This window comes from Tursiops truncatus, chromosome 12 (genome assembly GCF_011762595.2).
Source record: "Tursiops truncatus isolate mTurTru1 chromosome 12, mTurTru1.mat.Y, whole genome shotgun sequence".
NCBI lineage: Eukaryota > Metazoa > Chordata > Mammalia > Artiodactyla > Delphinidae > Tursiops > Tursiops truncatus.
In genome coordinates, this window is record NC_047045.1 from 36671294 (window position 1) to 36678280 (window position 6987).

Below are 6987 nucleotides of genomic sequence, written 5' to 3' on the forward strand. Positions count from 1 at the left end.
AATGCTCCAACCAAACGACATAGACTCGCTGAATGGATACAAAAACAATACCCGTATATATGCTGTCTACAAGAGACCCACTTCAGACCTAGGGACACATACAGACTGAAAGTGAGGGGATGGAAAAAGATATTCCATGCAAATGGAAATCAAAAGAAAGCTGGAATAGCAATTCTCATATCAGTCAAAACAGACTTTAAAATAAAGACTATTACAAGACACAAAGAAGGACACTACATAATGATCAAGGGATCAATCCAAGAAGAAGATATAACAATTGGAAATGTTTATCCACCCAACATAGGAGCACCTCAATACATAAGGCAAATGCCAACAGCCATAAAAGGGGAAATTGACAGTAACACAATTATAGTAGGGGACTTTAAACCCCCACTTTCACCAATGGACAGATCATCCAAAATGAAAATAAATAAGGAAACACAAGCTTTAAATGATACAGTAAACAAGATGGACTTAATTGACATGTATAGGACAGTACACCCCAAAACAACAGAATATACTTTCTTCTCAAGTGCTCATGGAATATTCTCCAGGATAGATCATATCTTGGGTCACAAATCAAGCCTTGGTAAATTTAAGAAAATTGAAATCATATCAAGTATCTTTTCCGACCACAATGCTATGAGACTAGATATCAATTACAGGAAAAAATCTGTAAAAAACACAAACACACGGAGGCTAAACAATACACAACTTAATAACGAAGTGATCACTGAAGAAATCAAAGAGGAAATCAAAAAATACCTGGAAACAAATGGCAATGGAAACATGACAACCCCAAACCTATGGGATGCAGCAAAAGCAGTTCTAAGAGGGAAGTTTATAGCAATACAATCCTACCTTAAGAAACAAGAAACATCTCAAATAAACAACCTAACCTTACACCTAAAGCAATTAGAGAAAGAAGAACAAAAAAACCCCAAAGTTAGCAGAAGGAAAGGAATCAAAGATCTGATGAGAAATAAATGAAAAAGAAATGAAGGAAACGATAGCAAAGATCAATAAAACTAAAAGCTGGTTCTTTGAGAAGATAAACAAAATTGATAAACCATTAGCCAGACTCATCAAGAAAAAAAGGGAGAAGACTCAAATCAACAGAATTAGAAATGAATAAGGAGAAGTAACAACTGACACTGCAGAAATACAAAGGATCATGAGAGATTACTACAAGCAACCCTATGCCAATAAAATGGACAACCTAGAAGAATTGGACAAATTCTTAGAAATACACAACCATCTGAGACTGAACCAGGAAGAAATAGAAAATATGAACAGACCAATCACAAGCACTGAAATTGAAACTGTGATTAAAATTCTTCCAACAAACAAAAGCCCAGGACCAGATGGCTTCCCAGGCGAATTCTATCAAACATTTAGAGAAGAGCTAACACCTATCATTCTCACACTCTTCCGAAGTGTAGCAGAGGCAGGAACCCTCCCAAACTCATTCTACGAGGCCACCATCATGCTGACACCAAAACCGGACAAAGATGTCACAAAGAAAACTACAGGCCAATATCACTGATGAACTTAGATGCAAAAATCCTCAACAAAATACTAGCAAACAGAATCCAACAGTACATTAAAAGGATCATACACTATGATCAACTGGCGTTTATCCCAGGAATGCAAGGATTCTTCAATATACGCAGATCAATCAATGTGATACACCATATTAACAAATTGGAGAAAAACCATATGATCATCTCAATAGATGCAGAGAAAGCTTTCGACAAAATTCAACACCCACTTATGATAAAAACCCTCCAGAAAGTAGGCATAGAGGGAACTTACCTCAACATAATAAAGGCCATATATGACAAACCCACAGCCAAATCATTCTCAACAGTGAAAAACTGAAACTGTTTCCTCTAAGATCAGGAACAAGACAAGGTTGTCCACTCTCACCCGTATTATTCAACATAGTCTTGGAAGTTTTAGCCACAGCAGTCAGAGAAGAAAATGAAATAAAACTAATCCAAATGGGAAAAGAAGAAGTAAAGCTGTCACTGTTTGCAGATGATATGTAACTATACACAGAGAATCTTAAAGATCCTACCAGAAAACTACTAGAGCTAATCAATGAATTTGGTAACATAGCAGGATACAAAATTAATGCACAGAAATCTCTGGCATTCCTATACACTAATGATGAAAAATCTGAAAGTGAAATTAAGAAAACACTCACATTTACCATTGCAGACAAAAAGAATAAAATATCTAGGAATAAACCTACCTAAGGAGACAAAAGACCTGTATGCAGGAAATTATAAGACACTGATGAAAGAAATTAAAGATGATACAAATAGATGGAGAGCTACACCATGTTCTTGGATCGGAAGAATCAACATTGTGAAAATGACTCTACTACCCAATGCAATGTACAGATTCAATGCAATCCCTATCAAACTACCACTGGCATTGTTTCACAGAACTTGAACAACAAATTTCACAAATTGTAGGGAAACACAAAAGACCCCGAATAGCCAAAGCAATCTTGAGAACGAAAAACGGAGTGGGAGGAATCAGGCTCCTGGACTTCAGACTATACTACAAAGGTACAGTAATCAAGACAGTATGGTACTGGCACAAAAACAGAAATATATATCAGTGGAACAGGATAGAAAGCCCAGAGATAAACCCATGCACATATGGTCACCTTATCTTTGATAAATGAGGCAAGAATGTACAGTGGAGAAAAGACAGCCCCTTCAATAAGTGGTGCTGGGAAAACTGGACAGCTACATGTAAAAGAATGAAATTAGAACACTCCCTAACACCATACACAAAAATAAACTCAAAATGTATTAAAGACCTAAATGTAAGGCCAGAAACTATCAAACTCTTAGAGGAAAACATAGGCAGAACATCTATGACATAAATCACAGCAAGATCCTTTTTGACCCACCTCCTAGAGAAATGGAAATAAAAACAAAAATAAACAAATGGGACCTAATGAAACTTAAAACCTTTTGCACAGCAAAGGAAACCATAAACACGACCAAAAGACAACCCTCAGAATAGAAGAAAATATTTGCAAATGAAGCAACTGACAAAGGATTAATCTCCAAAATTTACAAGCAGCTCGTGCAGCTCAGTATCAAAAAAACAAACAACCTAATCCAAAAATGGGCGGAAGACCTAAATAGACATTTCTCTGAGGAAATTATACAGCCTACCAACAAACACATGAAAGAGTGCTCAACATCATTAATCATTAGAGAAATGCAAATCAAAATTGCAATGAGATATCATCTTACACTGGTCAGAGTGGCCATCATTAATAAATCTACAAACAATAAATGCTGGAGAGGGTGTGGAGAAAAGGGAACCCTCTTGCACTGTTGGTGGGAATGTGAATTGGTACAGCCACTATGGCGAACAGTATGGAGGTTCCTCAAAAAACTAAAAATAGAACTACCATACGACCCAGCAATCCCACTACTGGGCATATACCCTGAGAAAACCATAATTCTAAAGAGTCATGTACCAAAATGTTCATTGCAGCTCTATTTACAATAGCCAGAACACGGAAGCAACCCAAGTGTCCATCAACAGATGAATGGATAAAGAAGATGTGGCACATATATACAATGGAATATATATGTAGGATAGCACCATAAAAAGAAACGAAATTGAGTTATTTGTAGTGAGGTGGATGGACCTAGAGTCTGTCATACAGAGTGAAGTAAGTCAGAAAGAGAAAAACAAATACCGTATGCTAAAACATAGATATGGAATCAAAAAAAGAAAAAAAGTTCATGAAGAACCTAGGAGCAAGACGGGAATAAAGATGCAGACCTACTAGAGAATGGACTTGAGGATATTGGGAGGGGGAAGTGTAAGCTGGGAGAAAGTGAGAGAGTGGCTTGGACATAGATACACTACCAAATGTTAAGTAGATAGCTAGCAGGAAGCAGCTGCATAGCACAGAGAGATCAACTCGGTGCTTTGTGACCACCTAGAGGGGTGGGATAGGGAGGGAGGGAGATGCAAGAGGGAAGAGATATGGGGATATATGTATATGTATAACAGATTCACTTTGTTATAAAGCAGAAAGTGACACACCATTGTAAAGCAATTATACTCCAATAAAGATGTTAAAAAAACAGTACAATACTGCAGTAAGGGTAGAAAACACATGTAAGGTTTCACCCTTGGTGTTCAGCCTTCTAAAAGCACAAAGGTCATGTATATCAATCTGCAATATACTAAAATTGTGTTCAAATTTTATTTCAAGTCGCAGAAAACATATAAACTGAGACAACAGAGTGAACTGATTTTGTTCTGAGAGAATGTGATGGGAGTCCCCCACCTGGCAGCAATTTGAGTCATTCAAAGGGCAGGATGCAGAAATCATCTTTTTGCAACATTTCAACCAAGTTATGGAATTAATTTCCAGATTTGTCACCAGGTAGTTCTGAAAACATTTTAAGGTGCTCCAGTAGACATCTGTATTTGTTCCTTTAAGATCAGGATACTCTGTTTCTGCTCTGGAGGAAGCTTGGCGATCTGGTCTGCAGTTAGTTGAAGAACCTGCATGATCAAAGCAGCCTTCTCATGGTCCTGTGTTGTGACTTGGTTCTGGGCAGGACCTAAGCCACCAGGCTGGCCTCCACCCTGAATGCTCACTTCTTGCATGACAGGAACATATCTGGATCCCTGGGGGCCAGCTGCCCCCATATTAATTGGACTGGGACCTGGATTCCACTAGGTATAGGGCCTCTAGGGCCTCGGACTGGGCCCCTTGTATCCGTGCTCCTGGCCTCAATCCCTCTGACTTCCACTGCACGGGCCTCCATTGCACGGGCCTCCATCGCATGGGTTTCCAATCCTCTAACATCTAATCCTCTTGCCTCCATGGCTCGTGCCTCCGTCCCTCGTGCATCTATGCCTCGGGGATCTCTTCCACCTCTGCCATCCAATGGTGGACCCCTCTGATCTAGCATGGGTCCTCTTGGCTCTGCCATTAGAGGTCTGGACTCAGCTCATGGCCCTCCCCTCATCTCATGTGGGGGTGGGCCGCGGCTGTCAGGGCCAGGGACACGGTGCATGGGCAGACCCTGATAAGGTGGTTCCAGGTAACCTCTAGGCTCTACCGCTCCAGTTACAGAAAGGAAAGTGCCTCTGCCTGGGTCATTTGGAGCGTTTCCCAACAGACCTCGAGGAGTTGGGACGTTGGCAGGCAAGGGCCCACGCTGCATAGCTGCTCTGGGGTCTTGCATCGGCACTTGTGCCCACTCCATGGACACTGGTCCACTGCCTGGCATTCCAACCTGGGCCTGTATTCCTCCTCCAGGTGCTAAGGAACCCGGGCCAGGTCCTGTTACGGTCGCTGGTATCTGCCCTGGTGCTGCAACTCCAGCCTGCAGAGAAGCTTGCATCAGAGGATGTGCGCCATTGACATGCATTCCACTCAAAGACTGGGCCTGAGGGCCCTGGGGATTCTGTTGGTTTATCGACACATTGGATCCTGAGCCAGGTCCAGCGCTGTGGACTGTCTGAGGGTTGCCCGCGATCAGTGTTGGGGTATTTGTCTGGCGATGCAGAATTTTCAAGGCAATTTCTGGACCCACAGTTCTCATCAGTACCTGGGCTTGGAGCGAAGCATAAGCCAGTTGAGGGTTCTGAAGCAACATGTTCCGTGCTTCCTGAGGACTATTCTGGACACAGAGCTTCATTTGTTTCATCAGCTCAAACATCTGCTCTGGTGGAAGACTGGCAACTGCTTTGCTAATGGACTCAGGGGCATCCTCAGGACTGATGGTCTCTCCATAAGGTGACTCAATGACAGGGGCACCAGTGCCAAGGCTCTTCAGCTCTTCTTTGTTCTTTCTGCTGGCAGCGTTGTCCACTCGAAGTGCTCTCCCACTGAATTCACACCCATTTAGGTTTCGCATGGCACTAAGTGCTGTCTCCTGGTCTTGATATTCACAGAAGCCACAACCTTTTGGCTTTCCTGTCTCCCTATCATATACCAACCTGAAACTAACAACAGGCCCAACCTCAGAAAAGATGTCCTTTAATTGCTCTTCAGTAGCCTCATATGGAACGTTCCCCACAAACACCGAATGTAGAGAACGATCCACCACAGTGTCTCTCACAGTCAAACCCGCCATCGCTCTCTATCCATTCCTCTTCGAAGGTCTGACACTGCTTTGGAATTGTGCCTTGCAGGCAGGACGTGAGTCCACACCTTTCCTGGACCCCCAGAACTATCTCTCTCTCCTCTCCACATTCTCCATCACGTCATTATTATTACTATTATTTTAAGCTGGAGGCAGTGGAAGGGGGACCTGACAATTGCCTGCTTTCTCCACTTGCTCTGTCTGTACCTGGGAATCCCATTCTCTATTTCCCTCTCCAAACTTTCTCCATTCAACTTAGTGTTTAGGCCTTTGGGGAAAAACACACAATGGCTGATGCTCTACTCCTGCTTCACACCTGGCCTCAACTCTTCCCTGAGGCAATGAAGTTTGGGCCAACTGCCTTCTTGAATGGGATAAAATGAAGGGTAGGGAAAATACAGGAGAAAACATAAGCTAATATCTCAAAATAGGCTCAAAACCAACAAATATTTAGGAAGTATGAGAATCGTCTTAAGTCTGAAGGGGCATGGGAGTGGGGTGGAGGGTGCCGACCCAGTAAAAGAAATTGTCCCTATCCCTAAGAGCTCACAATTTATTAATAACTGGAATGAAAGACAAGCAAAACTAATATGTATGAAACTGTCAGAGAACAATGCCAAATTGTGCAATAGGAAATCAGAGAGGAGAGAACTTAGAAAGAGCTGAAGTAACAGTAATATCAAAGTATTTTAATAATATCTACTGCCAAATTAATTAGATATTACCAACACAGTTCAAAAATATATACTAAGCATCTACTGTGTACCAAGCGGACTACTGAGCACCAGGAACACATAAGGAGCATAATTTTATCCTCCAAGTCAGGGGTGGGAGCTGA

The 6987-nt window shown here is 41.7% G+C and overlaps 1 pseudogene; it reads right to left on the minus strand.

Moving 5' to 3' along the window:
* Positions 1-4452: 4452 nt before the first annotated feature.
* LOC101339689 (cleavage stimulation factor subunit 2 pseudogene) lies at positions 4453-6140 on the minus strand (annotated as a pseudogene).
* Between the last annotated feature and the right edge of the window lie 847 nt (positions 6141-6987).